The following is a 17,194-nucleotide window of genomic DNA, read 5'->3' as shown; positions in this document are numbered from 1 at the left end:
CTATGAAGTGATAAAGTTTCACCCAATTGTCTGGGTCTAGCTGAGAAAACTTGTATTCCTCATAAGATTATGGACCACCGCTAGACGCAAGATTCCAGTTCTGGTGTAGGCACGCCTCTATTCACATGTAGTTTGCTGCTTGGAATGGAGTTTCAGATGCTGACTCAACCATATTGAAAGATTTCTTCATTTTTGTACATAGAACTCCATCAAATGAAGAAATCTTTATATATAAACCATATTGAAAGAAAAGAAAAAAAAATCTCTCTCTCTCCAAGGTAATCTGTTTCAGAAAAAAACTGTACAAAATAGATGTTGATTTTCCTGCTCTCTGAACTTTAGAAATGCTTTTTGTTAGGTTGTTCAGTCTCTCTCTATTTGTTGTTAAAATACTTTTTACCTCTGGAAAGGAAGCCTCCATCTTTACACCCAGGTTTTGAAACACTGAAGTTAATAGAAGACAAAATAATGAAATGAATTTAAGTACTACCCCCCCTTCACTGTAGTGTCCAAGTGCCTAAAGAATCATAACCAAGATTTTAAAAGGAGGGTGCTTAAAATTAGACTGTTAAAATCAGCAGCCTGACTTTTCAGAAGGGTGGGGCATCCAAAGTAGTGTGTTTAACATCACTGGGAGCTGTGGCTTCTCTGCCCTCCTGAAAACTAAGGCCTCTCATTTTAGGATCCTAACATTAGGCTCTCCCCTCCCCACCCGTTAAAAAAAAAAAAAAAAAAGATTTGGCCCACAAAACTTGAAACTCACACAGTTTAAAAAGTCAACCGACAGCCCATTCGTTGATCTAGCAGGGGTCATTGACAATGCCATGCAGGAAACTCAAGCCTTGTTTGCAGGACTGCTACAGAGTCAACATTTATAGCCCCTCGGAGCTAAAGAGTCAAGAGTGAGAGAATGCTGCAGATCCTTTGTAAGTAAATCCTTCATCAGTTCCCTTTCAAAAAAGGGAGTCCTAAGATAATTTAAAGGATCCAATAGTCATCCCAAGGCTCAGGGGGGCGGGGGTAGAATAGGACTTGGAAGCACTTGCATTTAACAATGTTAAACCTGCCTGGAACAGGAATACAAGTTTAGACATTTGCATAAATCAGGAGTGGAAAAAAAGTCACAGTTGAGTACTAGTACTGCCATCTAGAGGATTTGAATGTAGTTATTTCTCGTTTTCAGTGTTGGTTTTGAATTCATTGTTCCATCCCAGTAATCTGGTTAGATTATAGGCTTTAAAAAAGGACATCAACCTGGAAGCCACATTTATGCCTGACAATGCATGTCCTGTAGTTGCAAACACTATTGAAAATTACTATATCGGATTCAGAAAATAGACTTCTGTATTTTTTCAAGTTTGTTCACTTTGTGCATTCAACAGAATTTAGTGTCTAATCAGTTTCACAGTTTCTCCTTAATAATCAGTGTATTTCTCCCTTCCTAAAAAGAGCCCCTGTAAATTTCACATGGGGAAGGAGAATGGGCCAGGGGCCAGGGCACTAGCCTAGCACTTGGGAAACATGGGCTCAATTTCCTGCTCTGCCAGTGTCTTCCTATGTGACCTTAGGCAAGTCAGTCACTTAGCCTTTTCTCTGTCTCAGTTCCTCATCTGCAACATGAGGATAGTATAAGCACTTCCCTATCTCACAGGGGTGTTGTGAAGATAGCTAGATTAAAGGTTGTGAGTCACTCAGCTACTATGATGGAGGCCACATAAATACCTAAAATATATAATCAAGTAGCAGAGAGATCCTTGTAAACATTTTACAAAGGAATTTTTAAAAAGGACACACTGTGTGAAGGTTCCACATCGGAATCTGTTGTTTTATTTTTAAATAATCAAACAGTGCCCTTTTAAATGTCGTTACCTTTAGATATAATAGCTACCTTCAGGGGTTAAACAGCTCAACAGTTTGTTTCCTTGTTTGGACAAGCAAAATAATCAGTCATTATTATATTAGCATCTGTAAGCTTTAAAAAACTTTAAATCAACACATATATAGAATATACTATACAAGTAATTGTGAGAGCTAAACACTAAGAGATTCTAAGAACAGCCACATAACCTGTAGCCTTCTAGCACTGAAAGGATTTTTTTTAATTGCTTATAAAAAACCAAGAGGTCAGATTACATCACAGAAGAAACCCAACCTTCAGAACTGCAGTCAGATAAGCTGTCAATCAGGGAATCAGATAAAGGCTCTACAGGCCCAATCAATTCAGACCCATCATGTACCTCACCACCCTGAAAAAAGGAGGAAAAAATATGCATTTAACTGTTATGTACCAGGTATAGTCTCATTATCGTACAAAAGCAAAGAAGGTGGACGTAGTCGATTGGGTTTGAGAGATCTATTCAACTCCCAAATCGTTTAACTTTAAATCAACTGAACTAGTTGAATAAGCTGAAATGAAGAAAATATTATCCCTGCATTTGCTGTAGAGATTACTGTCGTCAAAAGCATTTCATGTCAAAAGTCTTGTCAAAAGCATTTACTGTTGTCTGCATTTCAACAAACTCTGGTTCCAGATGCTTAGCCAGTGAATTCCACCAGTTCAGAGGTCTGACTTCTTAAAAACATGGCAGCAAACATGTATAGTAGAACCTCAGCATTACGAACATCTTGGGAATGAAGGTTGTTTGTAACTCTGAACAAGATGTTATGGTTGTTCTTTTAAAAGTTTACAGCTGAACCTTGACTCAACACAGCTTTGAAACTTTCCCTTAATTTTTAGTAGTTTACGTTTTACAAAGTACACCTCTACCCCAATATAACGCGACCCGATATAACACGAACACAAATTCGGATATAACGCGGTAAAGCAGTGCTCGGGGGCGGGGGGGTGGGACTGCGCACTCCGGTGGATCAAAGCAAGTTCGATATAACGCGGTTTCACCTATAATGCGGTAAGATTTTTTGGCTCCCGAGGACAGCGTTATATCGAGGTAGAGGTGTACTATATTTGCTTGGGAAGGGGAAGAGGGTCTCTGCTGCTGCCTGATTACGTACTTCTGGTTCCAAATAAGATGTGTGGTTAACTAGTCAGTTAGTAACTTTGGTGTTCATAACTCTGAGGTTCTACTGCACTGTTTAATATTATTTTTGTATTTAATTTAAATTATTTTGATATATTATAGTAAGTTTATGCCTTATCATAGGTTTATTTTAAACTATATATAAATTTTTAAAAATCCAACTTAAAATTAAGTTTAAAAAAAAAAAAGTCTATTGATCAGACACCCAAAGTCTGGTCACTGCAGGTGGGGGAGGCATCGAGTCATTACCCGCACCAGCCCCTACTCAGGCACGGCCACCTCCTACCAGCCCCGGCTCTGCAGGAAAGTCCCTCCCGACCCACGCAGGGAAGGGGGGAGAGGAGAAAAGCAGCAAGTGATGGAGGGAGGGGGAAAGAGGTGCAAATGGGGGCAGGGTCTCAGGGGGAAAGGGCAGGGGAGGTTCTGGCATTCCTGATGCAGTGTCCAGTTTTTAAAATATTACAAAGTTGGCAACCCTAGGTACAGATGCTTTTTCTAATTTAAGATGGACACTCAAGTACTTTAGGTCATAACATTTATTTTTCTTAAGCAAGGGAGGGGTTTTTAATTGTGTGTTTTTAAACCATACAAAACCTAATCAAAATAGAAATATTTTCAAAAAATAACCCAGGCACAAAATGCAGTTGCTGCAGTACAAGACAACAAAGTGGAACAGTCCAGCCTATTAGCAGTGTCAATACCAAAGCTGGATGTGAATTAAAATAAGTATTTTAAAATTCACTTTTTCATAATGTGTTAAAGGTAAAAATACTCACCTATATTAAGTATGATTTCTATCTTGATATCACTATAAACACATAGGCTCTGAACTTCAGACATCTATGCAATCTCATTGATTTCAATTGGACTATTTATGTATGTAAAGTTAATCATGTACATATGTGTTTGCAGGACTGAGGACTAATAATAAAACATACATTGTAGGAAGCTTTTAGATTTATCTTCTGTAAATCAAACCTTTTAAAATGTTATTCTGCATATGGTGCTTTCAATATGGAAAGAACTATATGCTGAGATTTTCATACAAAAATCCCAGATAAGTTAGTTGCTGTCCTGAACCACATCCTGGAGTTTGGTTACCATAAATAGTTATGAGCTGCCAAAGCTGTAGTAGTTTGCAAACGGCTTCCTACATACATTATTGTTTTGTTACAGAACTGTATTACAATCCCTAATGACAGTCAATACTGAAAAGTTTAACTAGTCTTCCCTCAGTTCAAAGTATATTAACAGCTGCATAAAAATACAGAAATAGTTATACTTTATTATTTCCCTCCAGAGCATCTTGGATCAAATAGCATTGGTTTTGCTCTGCAGACCTCCAGTATGTTTAATAAGTCAATGAAAAAAACCCCAAAAAACCCCAAAGCCCTTTCCCTGAGCGCCCTACAGAATATTTGCAACTTAGAAGGTAGGTACAGTGTCCTTACTCGTTAAGGGCCCCACTTCCAGCTCCCAGCCAAGTCAATGGAAAGACTCCCATTCACCTCAAAGAGAGCATCTGATCAGGCCTAAAGTCACTTCACAATTTACGGAGTAAAGGAGCAGCAGCATTGAAACGTCATTTGTATCGCTATTTAGGCGAGGCACATCTGGATTATCACAGAAATATTAACGAACCTTAAAAAAGTCTTCAAACTGTTTGCTCTTATATAGAGCAGGGATGTTGGCAGAAAACTGCAGCAGATCTTCAGCACATTGTCTTCTTTCTTTAATCACAGATTCATCAAACCGCCCTAGAACAGAAATATGAATTGACATTTTTTAGAAATAACTAAAGTGAACATTTACTTTACAAGAAACCCTCAGAAGAGAATGCCCTGCATCTATGAGAGTCACTCAAATGCTTCAGGAGACTGTGGCAATCTTCACACTTCGGAGTCTCAACTGTCCCTAGAGTCTTGTCTTCTGCAATCCACTTAAGTGATGAAAGCTGGCAGCCATGGCAGGAATCCTTGGCTCTCTCGTTCTAAGAATATGTGAGGCAACACTCTTGATTAGCCAAGAGACACTAACATATGTCCACTGAGATCTAAAAGTAACTGGTACATTGCTCTATTTGACAATACACTCGTCAATGTCAGTCTTAATTATGGCCTCAATCCTGGAACGAGCTGAGCACTCGCCACTCACTCTCCAAAAAGTTGGAACCTATAACATCCACAAAAAGCACACTGCAGATTTGAACTGTCCCATTAAAAGTTTATCAATTGCAATGCTTTTTAGTTCTTTAACTCATGCTGTCTCAGTAGGGCCATTATCAACTATAATAGTCAGAGGTCAGAGGTAGAAATATCAGATCACATTGGCTTTTCTGTGCACTATATATAAGTGCACCCACTTGTATAAAGCCATGTCACTGACAGTAGTCAGAAAAACTGATCACAGTGATGGCTCTCATTTCCTATACTCCTGCCCCACTCCCCCTCATATTCTCAAGTTGGCAATCTTGTTAACTGCTCCTATATTTGGATGGATCGGTCTCTCACTTCTCAACCATTACTCCTGGGGGAATTCTGCACCAAAATAATTTTAAATTCTATGTGCAATATTTTAAAATTCTGTAAAATTCTGCATATTTTTGTCAAAATAATGCAATATAATCCAGCTAGTTTCAATTATTTTGGTAATTTATTTACACTACAATACAATGGATGGAGAATGGGAGTGGGGAGCATTGGAGGAAACCACCAAACCCCCTCTGTCTAATAATAATGTAGCTAGTATTGACCCTTTACTTCTAGTTATTAGTCAGCAAATATATGCAGCCATATGCTCAGTGTTGCATCATAGGCACCTGAAGAGCAAGTGAGGGCTAGGGACTCAAACTCACAAATTTATACTGCCTACTGACCATCTCCAAAAAGGTCAGTAGCAAACAGTCCATGGAGCACATTTTGATAGGAAATTTTTTCAATCCAAAAATTTAGACCAGTTCTAAAGCACCATAAGCATTTATAAGGCTAAACTGTCCTTTACAATAAGGCTTCTTTACACCACTCTGGCAATGTAAAGGAGCCTTAACATTTTTACACCTGTTTTATACTCTGGGGGGAATTTACTAAGAACAATGGGAACAATACACTAAGCAGGCAGGCTGCTACATTCTCCTCTGCCTGAGGCAACAGACCCTGCCCCACGCCTACCTCTTTAGAAATATCCCAAAGCCCTCAACAATGCCGAGCGTGCTGCAGTAACAAGCAAGAGGGAGTGTCTCTCTCTCACACACACACACCCCACTACCCAGTTCCGTCCCGTCCGTCCCCACCCCCAGGTGGTGATTTATGTCTCTACCGGCTGCTCTGGATGCCCAAACTGAGCTGTATGCACTGCCAGGGAGTGGGTGCACGATCATTCTTTCGGCTTCCTTTTACTTCCCCGTCAGAAATAATTTTTCTGCAGGTAAGCAAAGAAATCTACGGGGGCCATGAATTCTGCACACGTGCAGTGATGAAGAATTCCCCCAGGAGTAAACCATTAAGGGCCAGATTTTCAAAGGTATATAGAGGCCTATCTGAATTGTGAGACACCTAACCTCCCAACCTAACCTACTTCAGCACTTTTGAAAATCCCCCTAGCTGGTGATCTGAATCCTAATTACCTTTGAAAATCTGGCCTTAAGTGCTTTCAAACAGATTTCTTGCATAAAGCCTTCTTATGCTAAAATCATCACTGTCACCTTCACTTCCCTGCATCTCTTGGCCAAACTAAAATACGGTTTCAGACTCTTCAGGGCCAGGGCCAGCTCCAGCTTTTTTGGCGTCCCAAGTGGCGGGGAGGGGGAAAGAGTGATTGAGCTTCCGCCAAAGAGGAAGAGAGGGACTGAAGAACCCGCCGCCGAATTGCCGCCAAAGACCCAGACGTCCCCACTGCAGAATTGCCGCCAAAGACCCGGACGTGCCGCCCCAATAACGGACGAGTGCCGCCCCTTTCTATTGGCCACCCCAGGCACCTGCTTCCTTCGCTGGTGCCTGGAGCCGGCCCTGTTCAGGGCTACCACCATGTCTTCTGTTTTCTCTCAAGTACTGTGCACATCCATGATGCTATATAAATAAGAGTAATACTCTTGTTTTGCAAATATGTGAACAGCTGTGCATAGAGATTACAATGGGTCAAAAACTAGTACCTCAATTTATGTTCCCTTCATGTTTCATGGTTGTGCAGGAATCAAAATGAATCTCTGCAGCCAAACTGAAAATGGTCATTTCCTAGAAACAGATACTAGGATACTTTAATGGTAACAGCCACATGACAATTCAAAGAAGTTTTAACAGCTGGTTCTGTTATCAGCACTTTAAATTCCCATGGTCCATGCCAATGTGTTTTTTCCTGTGAGAAGAGTGGAAAAAGTCCAGGTGAAGTACAGGAAAGCAATATGAAAGTTTCCCCAACGGGTTTCATCCTGTGATATAACCAGCACTATTGTACCAGAAAAAAAAAAGAAAGAAAAAAAAAGAGATACACATATTACAGCCTTTCATTTTCAAAAGTGGTGGGACTAAAGCACAAAATACAAACATTCCAGTTCTGCAGATTTCTCAACTATTTATTCCACTAAAGGTGGAAGTGTATCATGGCTCTTCCATTTCCACACAGTCCTTGATGCCTCAGAGTACTCTCTTCAGTTCTTTAAATGCTGCAACCTGGGACTCCGTACAAGTTTAATATTTTCTGTACAGAAAATAAGAGCAGCTGTAACAACTGATAAAGCTCATTTGAAAACTGCATCATCTGCTATTCCTTGTACTAAAATGATAAACTTTTTAAAAAATATATACACATTTTCAGAAGTCAGCAGCAAATGGCAGTGCTAACAAATAACCAGTTTAAAGGCTACCACAAAGGGGACAAAAATCATATGATGGAAGGAAGAATACAGCAAAGCATTAATTGCTAATGTAGAGTTAGAGGAAAAGGAATTAATATACAAATGGAACTGATCTTGCAGTTCAAAATAAAACACTTCGTGAAAATAAAATGTCTATATGCAACAACTCAAAATATACCAACATTTTACTTTATCCTCCACTGAACAAGCAACCATACCTGATCTTCTGAACAAAGATGCCCTGAATAATTTTAAGAAATGCCTCGACTGGAATAAAAGGCAGCTTCATCCATTTTTATTCCTTTTTAGCTTTCCAATAACTTATTTTATCTTGTTATACATTACTTCTTTTCCTGTGCTTTTCTGTTGCTTTTATTTCAAATGTGATTTTTTTTTTTTTTTTAAAGAAAGGCTCTTTGTACAAGAAGTGAAAAATAACTACACTGAATAGTTTTGTAGATTCTCTCCCCTTATTTTCTATACTGTAGCCATTTGTGTGTGTATAAAACAATAGAATAAGGGTGTCTTTCAGAAGAGATTTCACCCACAATTCTACTCCAGCTCACAGGGCTTGAGCAAGACTGGCTAGCCTCAGATTTAAGATTTCCATCCATTTTAAAATCTCTCTCAAGAACTCTTAGTTTCTTTTTTGGGTATCTTACCCTATACTGCTTTATATAGGCATCTCTTCTCCTCTCCACTCCTAGAGAATATCTTTGTTTTCAATTTAAATCTTGGACAGCATGTATCAGCTTTGAAAGCAGCTTGGACAATGATCATGCTCCTCTGTAAATTAGATATAAAATCAACTCAAGATTATGTTGATAATAAATTCTCCACTTAACTATGCAGCATGCAAGTGCTGACATGGCACTGATATTCACCCCAGATCTAATTTCACAGATAAGCAAAATAAAAACAAAGTTGAATGCTATTCAGTCTCAGCTTTGGAAGAGAGCCAAAGCCCTTTGTGTACTTCAGGGGGCTCTACGCAGGCATCCATAAAATCCACATCACAACTCAATTTTCTTGCAATCACTTACATGTTTCACATCCACTATTAGTTATCAGAAGGAAACACCATTTTGTGTTAAATGCAACAGGATCAGGTAACATGTAGTGACACCTATAATTAAGGTTACTTTACACTCTTCATTATAAGACCCTGATTTCAGTTTGCTTATAAAAGACTTTGCAACTTTAACTATTCAGGCTGAACTTTTTCAAGCTGGGCATCTGCCTCAAAAATGAGTTTTATTTGGAAAGTTTTAGCTGAACCATTCTCTGAATAAGGCTGGGGCTCCAGGGGACAAAAATATAGTATATGATCACGTAATTGAAGTCTATTATAACGTATGCGCACAAGGGGGCCCAAATTAAGATTGACCAGGCAATCTTAATTCTGGCATTTCCAAATTTTAAGTGCTTGACTTTGCAACCTTAGCGTTCTTTTAACATAGGTTTTTGTGTGCAACAGTAAGTAGAGGCTAGAGAAAATGAACAATGTATCTTGAAAAGACAAAAAACTAATGTACGGGGTAGTTCTGCCAAGAGACATGCTTAAGGAATAAAGCCCAATTCTGCGGTCATTGTGAGTGCAGACCTTTCATTGAAGTTTACAGGATTTTTGAGCACAGAGCAGGGTCTGACTCATGCATAATCACTGGGGAGAGACCACCAAAAAGCTCCTAGAACTATTATAATAATCAGGCCCCTTAAAGTATTTGTTAGCATTGAATGAGTATCCTGAAGTGATACTTCAATGAATTCAAAACATTAATAAGAGTGAGATTTTTACTTTCAGTCTATGTACATTTTAAAATGTCCAGTTTTAGACTGTTCTTAACTGAGAAGTTAAGTATTTATAGGGTGCTATAAACACAGGTATGGCGAAGAGATGTTAGTATTGCCATTGAATTAAAGTTATTCTGGGGGAGGGTGAGAATTCCTTAAATTTAGAATTTTCAGTTGGGAATACTGAGTATTAGCTTTGCCAATTTGAAATTTGGCAAAAATGGTTTAATCATTTTTAATCTTAAAAAACAAAATTAAAATGGTCAAAATAATTTCATTTTAAAAATTATAGACACATATACATACAAGTGTTTGCTAAGTACTCCATATAGGGATAAGTAAACTGTTTAGTACTGGCAATATCCTACCCTAGTATTGACAATATTCTCAACCATTCCTAAATACCACATGCATAATATCTCTTAGAAAGAGAATTAGTGGAATAAGAGGCCACAGCCCCATTTTGTCTTGTTGAGCACAAAGCTCTCTGAAACAAGAATACTCTAATTACAAAATAGATCTGAACACCTTTGGATTTTCCACATAAATGCGTAAGTAAACAAAATTTTTCACAATGATTATTGTGGCATAATGCGCAAAAACCAGGAATGTCTCTAAAGGATTTGAGAGAGGGAGGTTCCTATTGCAATTAGGTTCAGAGTCAACTATGTCATAAATAATATGTATGGGAAGAAGAGGTTTATTTTTAATCATATGTTTTGGGGTACAAGCTACGGAACCTATTCTCCCTTTGATGTTTTAAAGGTAATAGGAGTTGTATGCACTTACTGAGAAGTGTGTTTTTAGTACCCGCTATGAAAAACCTACAGTAAGCTTAAGGTTATGACAAAAAACACAAGCAATTCTACACTGAGGAAGACACCCAGGACAAACCCATTTCTCCTTAAAATGGAGCACATTAATCCACTTTAAAATCTTAACATTACATCTCTTGTTGGGAGTAACAGTTTTTAACTTTTTTTGGATTTATTATAATGATACCGTTTGTTCCAATACAATTTCCAATACCTGGAGTTGTTCCACTTTATTAGAAGCCCATTTGATTTCACTTTTAAAGCTTGATCACCTATGTCAAAAGTTAATTCTCAAATTCTTCTTATAAAAATAATTCTTCAAGGAAACACATTTATAAACAGTTTCTACTTAATAACACATTTCCTGGAGCGCTTCCTCTTCTCATTTTTATTACTAAGGACAATAATATAAAGATCTGTGTTCCTAAGAGCTAGTTAGTTCTTGCTACTTATTCCTCACCCGAAATTATAATCCTCTGATGCAATAACCAGTTGCTTTAGATATAATTGTGATGTCAAAAACATAATTAGATAAAACTGGGAACATAGATTAATTTCCTAAGAGACAAAAATCCTTTCCTTCACTAAATAGTTTAATACTTTAATATAAAAAGATCACTAAAAATTACAACCATCTTTTTGGTGTAAGAACCAGTGTAATTATTTTGCTTTGTAGCCGACAGTATACAAGTGTTAGTCACATAGCCAATATTAGTTATAGATTGCAAACTCCTCAGAACAGGGACCTCATGTTTTTATGCCTGTAAAGTGTAACGTACATCCATAAACATTCAAAGCATATAGTTCTTTAACTGAAAGCAAATAAGAGTATACAGTCTACATTATTTTGATACTTTCAGTACAAGTCAATAACTTTAAAACCATGGAACGGTGATTCACCCATATCTCATTAAGATCCTCATAATGAAACAAAGAGTTGACTATTAAAACCAAAACAAGTTTTAGCAGTAGCATGTACAAAAGGCGTGGCTGGCAGCTCCAGAATGAGATGTATTTATGACTTGTTAGCTAATATCAAACAGTTTTAGCAATTCAAAAAGAAGGCATGCTTACCAAATACTATTGCTTTGGCAAAAGGCGGAAACAATTCTGTATGCCTGTATACGTTTTTATGAATTTGCCAGAGATCTTTGTGCAGTTTCTTAAAGTCACTGTATCTCTTCCAAACGACTATCTGAAGCAGAAAGGGGGTGGAAAAGCATGAATGAGTTTAATAGTTCACATTGAGGTAATTGTTGCTAAGTGTGGCTGAAAGCAAGAGCAGTTTATCATAATTGCACTATGTCATGCAAAAAGAGTTGCCAACAAACTCTAAGAAAATCAAGACACTAAACAGATTCTAATCAGTACTGTTAGTGGTTTCTTTTAACAGCTAGCTTAGCAAGTTTCTCCACAGGGGAAAAAATTAGGCAGTAAAACCTACCTATGGTGCACTGCACTGTGCGCTGATACAAGCACCTCTGGTGAGTGCATGCAGCACCAACGCAAGGAGCCAAGTATGCAAGTGCACAAGCGATAAACTAACTGCAGTGTCTTTATGCCAACGAACTTGTGCTGGCAAAAGTTAGTAGTGTAGGCACGCTCTTTGTAGTGGTCAGGTCTCAGGAGAACAAAGCAAGGAATCTAGGACTTCCTGAGGGAGAGGATTCCCTGGTCTAAATTTTCAGAAGTGACTAATAATTATGGATGCCTCAAGTTTTTGAGTGCCCAATCCAAGCTACCACAAAGGAGTCAAATTTTGGCTGATGAGCACTGTTTTATATATAATCCCAGAATCACCACATAAAACTGCTCAAGAAAATGAAAAGTCCATGATCATTAAGTTATAGGAATGCTGGCACTGGGATAGTATACTAAAGGATTGCAGAAGAAAAAAAAAAAAGCACAAGATCCAGTTTCACTCTAACAAAATATTGTTTTTCACTGATGCAAGTGATCTCACACTAGCCAAGAGGAGAGAATTAATACATCTAAAACACCTTGCAAAGCAAAGGATTCAAGGTTACCCTGTCATCCCCTGACAAGCTCAGGGAAATGACGCTGCTCGAGGATGCTGCCTCAGCAAAGCTAACAAGGTTCCCATTCGGATATATGCTGGAGAGGAATCTGATTTGGAGGGTGGATGACAAACTGCAATCTAAGGACTAGAGAAGTGCAGTAAAGGGTATTTGGTGAGAGTTTGAATACATTGTTAGTTGTTATAGTTAGGCTTGGAAGGATCAGATTTTTAAAGGTAAATGTCAGTAAACAATTATACCATACACACACACAAACCGATGAAAAAATATTTCCACCAATAATAATCAAAATGTACAGATAGGCAAAGTAAGAAAAATGCTGCTTGAAAATGTAGAGTCAAAATCCAGTGATCTAAACTTCTGAATTAGGCTGGTTACAAATGGACTAAAAAAAATGAATAGCAAAAACAGGTATGATTTGATTTAAGGATATTTACTTTGTATATTTTGACATGTGATGTTGACCACTTGTGTTTTAATCGTTTATAAAGCTTTAATTTTGAGTCTCTATGTCTACTGTCATTAAATAATTGTCAACACTCCCCATAATTTCTGCAAATGTAAAAATAGAAAAAATGCTTAAGCACTGATACTATCTGTTGATAAATCTAATTCTGCAAAGCCTAAATAGTTCTGATGTGATAGGCTGTTTGTCATGGTTAGAATAATTGGAGCACTAGTAACTGTTTTTCACACCTTCCTTCCACAATAAACATTGGTTTCTCCACCCTGAGCCGGACACACACAGTTACCATTACCCTTTAGTCCTGCACACACGGCTTTACCCGATTATCTCCCCTCCCTCTCCCCACAGTAGTAGTTGGGGGTGCTTGATGAAGTAGTTGGTTGTGCTGGGAGACGGTAAAGGATTACATCCAGAAGGGCTGTTAAAAGGGGAGATGGAAGGCTGCAAGGCGAGGGAAGCAGACTGAAGGCTGCGGTGGATAGTCCACGAACAGCGGTAGTTGTAGCAATGTTAAGAGTGGAGGAAATATGTATTGTAAAGTGGCTCAACTTTTCTGGGTTTGTGTCAGGGGTGCTACATGCCTAATTGCTTCACAACAAAGTAGGTGCATTTATTTTCTAGGGTTTTTAAAATGATTAATGGTGGTAAGTATAGACCCTATTAGGGGGAGACGATAGAAGAGCAGCTGTCTATAGTCCTTCAATGACTGAACATAAATCTCTCTCTGTTGTGGGATAAAAATCTGATTGAAAAGCTCCTGATGGAGGTTGGGTTCATACCTGGCCGCTAGACAGGCTTGTGTGCACTGTGCTTAAATTTTCAGTTATAACATCAATAATAGCTAAAAGTGATCCTATCTCTAACATCTGAAAACTAATATCTACTCAGGAGCCACCCATTTACTAAATTTTGTACAGACTATTTTTAAGATAGTCAACAATAAAAGTAGGACTCATGAAGAAAAATTTCAGCCAGAGATCAAATTCAGGAAGACTTCCTATTAAAACATATGAGAGAAACCAAGCAAAAAACTACACACAAAATCCAGAGAGTGCATAAGAACTTACACTGTATGAAGTTTCACAACAATTGGCAACTGGCTTTTAGAGAAAAAGCAGGATTTTAAACTAGGGGTGTCAATTAATCACAGTTAACTCATGTGATTAACTCAAAAAAAATTAATCGCGATTAATTGCAGTTTTAATCACACTGTTAAACAATAGAATACCAATTGAAATGTATTAAATATTTTTGGATTTTTTTCTACATTTTCAAATATTTTGTTTTCAATTACAACACAGAATAAAAAGTGTACAGAGCTCACTTTATATTTTTTTTATTATTATTATTTTTACAGTGCAAATATTTGTAAACAAAATAGTATTTTTCAATTCACCTCATACAAGTACTGTAGTGCAATCTCTTTATCGTGAAAGTGCAACTTACAAATGTAGATTTTTTTGGTTCGATAACTGCACTCAAAAACAAAACATTGTAAAACTCTGTCCCATTTCTTGTTCAGCCAATTGCTAAGACAAACAAGTTTGTTTACATTTACAGGAGATAATGTTGCCAACTTCTTAATTACAATGTCACCTGAAAGTGAGAACAGGCATTCACATGGAACTTTTGTAGCCAGCATTGCAAGGTATTTACGTGCCAGATATGCTAAACATTCATATGGTCCTTCATGCTTCGGCCACCTTTCCAGAGGACATGCTTCCATGCTGATGATGCTCGTTAAAAAAAATAATGCTTAATTAAATTTGTGACTGAAGTCCTTGGGGGAGAATTGTATGTCTCTGGCTCTGTTTTACCCACATTCTGCCATATATTTCATGTTATAGTAGTCTCGGATGATGACTCAGCACATGTTCGTTTTAAGAACACTTTTGCTGCAGATTTGATAAAAGGCAAAGAAGATGTGAGATTTCTAAAGATAGGTACAGCACTCGACCCAAGGTTTAAGAATCTGAAGTGCCGTCCAAAATCAGAGGGACGAGGTGTGGTTCATAATTTCACCCCCACTCATCACTGACGGCAAAGTTGCAATATGCTATCTTAGCTATTCGGTTTTGAATTATTAAGACAAAAGACAGATGGACACAAAAAAGGTTTGCTTCATTTCTTTGACAAAACACACAGGAATTACTAAATTAAGTAAAAGATACTTCAAAAGTTAGTAACGAGAACATGAAGTGAAGCATTTTCACAAATGTAAATGTGTTACCTCCTGGACTTCCTCTGGATTTGTTCTTGAAACAATCTGAAAAACAAAACAAAAACCTGATCAGTGTCTGAATTTCAGTTTGCAGAGTTAAAAGAGGAACATACTGTGATCTGTTGCTGATAAAAAGAAACCACACAGAAGGTGTATATCTTTTTCAATTTACATTCAGCAGTTTTAAGTTAGTTTAGTGAAGTTCAACCTATGAAAATACAAAATAGAACAAAAGACAAAGTATTTAGTAACAAAGCTAATTGCTATGTTAGAAACTAGCAAATAAATTACAAAATAGATAAACATATGCCCTCTTCTAAGGGCTACATCCCCAAGCAAGTTTCTTATTAGGGACCACTTAGAACTGGGGCACATATAGACCATCTTCCCATCATTCTTCCAATTCTTTCCTGAAGGAATTGTTATTAGAAACACAAGAGGAAAGTAACATTAATGTAATAGGTATGGCTTAGTTACAGCTACCCATTTTGAATCCAGATTGCACACAACCTCAGCCTGGCTGGGTTTTGTATTTTTTAGGACAAAATCTCCTCATGCTACCCACAGCCCCCACTGCTCAGGTCTCTACAGATCACTTTGCATTTTGATTTTGTCCTCATGTGTATTTGCTACCTATCACGTGTTGGTGTTTTCTGCACATTTGATCACACTGACTTTACCCCAAAGAAATACCTGATAAAGACAGACAGGTATGGCAGCACAGGGCAAAGATGGTTTTTTGTGTTTTTAAAGAAGAAATATATATTATATTGGTCAAGAGAGCCTCTAGAATACCTGAGTTCTGCATTGGATTTACAAATAGCAATAAATGTCCATTGCTCAGACTGAAGGCTTGTCTGCACACATGCAAACCAAACTAAGTCAGCTTTAATTCATGCCGTAAGTCAGCGTATGGACAATTTCATTCGAAATAAGACTGTCCATACACTGACATGCACTAAGATAATTAAAGGTGTGAATTAAAGCAGACTTAATTTGGTTTGTTTGTGTGTAAGACAAGCCCTGAACTGCAGTGTTGTTTCTGTCTCAGAGGTAAAGTACCCAGGAGTACTTTACCCAGGAGTGCTCCAGACCATAGGCCACCTGAAAACTGCTCCTCTAAGCTACATGGAGGGTCCACGGTGCTGCAGCCAGACTGTTCTCATCTCCTAGCCCGCCACCCCCACCCCACCCCCAGTTTTATTAGATTTACTCTTCTAAATTTTCCTTATGGTTTTCAAGAATCTCTGTGACTTGTTCCTCCATGCTTCCCTAACTTCAGCCTACTGCTTAACCTCACTGTAGTGTTCCCATTCATCCTCCATGTGGTTTTTGGAGGGAACTAGACTGAGGAGAAAAGGGCTATTTTTCCATTATTCTACCCCATCAACCTGAAACTCACTTCGTTCAAATTGCACCTTAAAACTCTCCTGTGCCAGTTTTGCCTACAATTGACAAAACCTTACTCACTTTTTCCCTTGCTGTGATTAGTCTGAAGGCCTACTTGCCTCTTTACCGCAGTTATATTTCAGCTCTTCTTTTTCATTCTATTTTCATCTTTGTTTCTGTCTATAGCAGAGTCCATATAGCTAGTTCAGTAAAGAGTTTCTACTCTGTCCCTGGTGAGACTTTTAGAACACTTCATAGGTAGACCATGTGGAGGGGTGCATGGTGGCAACTTAAACAATCTTTACACATCACAAAAGGAGCAGTAAATGGCAAACTTTTTTATTTTGCAGTTCACCTTTCAGTAAAGCCCTGCAACAGTTTTGTGAGGTTACAGTAGATAAGTTACTCAAATGGGTAAAGGGAGACCTAGAGCAATGAGTGATTATACAACAAGCTAGTGAGAGTCAGGAATAGAACCCAGATGTTTCACAGTCCCTTCTACTACAGATTACACCATCTTCCATATCTATTGTCCAGTTCCATCTGCAAGCCATTGTATAGTACACCTCTACCCCGATATAAC

At 38.0% G+C, this 17,194-nt stretch overlaps 1 protein-coding gene across 1 annotated transcript in view; it reads right to left on the bottom strand.

The window, feature by feature from the left end:
- RPS6KC1 (ribosomal protein S6 kinase C1) overlaps positions 1-15,264 on the bottom strand; it is a 92,776-nt gene extending 77,512 nt beyond the window's left edge. Inside the window, exons 1-4 of the mRNA XM_024215298.1 lie at positions 15,232-15,264; positions 11,571-11,691; positions 4,680-4,795; positions 2,153-2,246 (exon numbers count right to left, since the gene is read on the bottom strand). The gene's annotated coding sequence lies outside the window, so the exon portion shown is untranslated. The remainder of the gene's footprint in view (positions 1-2,152; positions 2,247-4,679; positions 4,796-11,570; positions 11,692-15,231) is intronic.
- Between the last annotated feature and the right edge of the window lie 1,930 nt (positions 15,265-17,194).

This window comes from Terrapene carolina, unplaced genomic scaffold (genome assembly GCF_002925995.2).
Source record: "Terrapene carolina triunguis isolate 2854851 unplaced genomic scaffold, T_m_triunguis-2.0 Scaffold262, whole genome shotgun sequence".
Taxonomy (NCBI): domain Eukaryota; kingdom Metazoa; phylum Chordata; order Testudines; family Emydidae; genus Terrapene; species Terrapene triunguis.
Note: the sequence above shows the minus strand (reverse complement) of the source record. Positions and strands in the feature narration are given on the sequence as shown.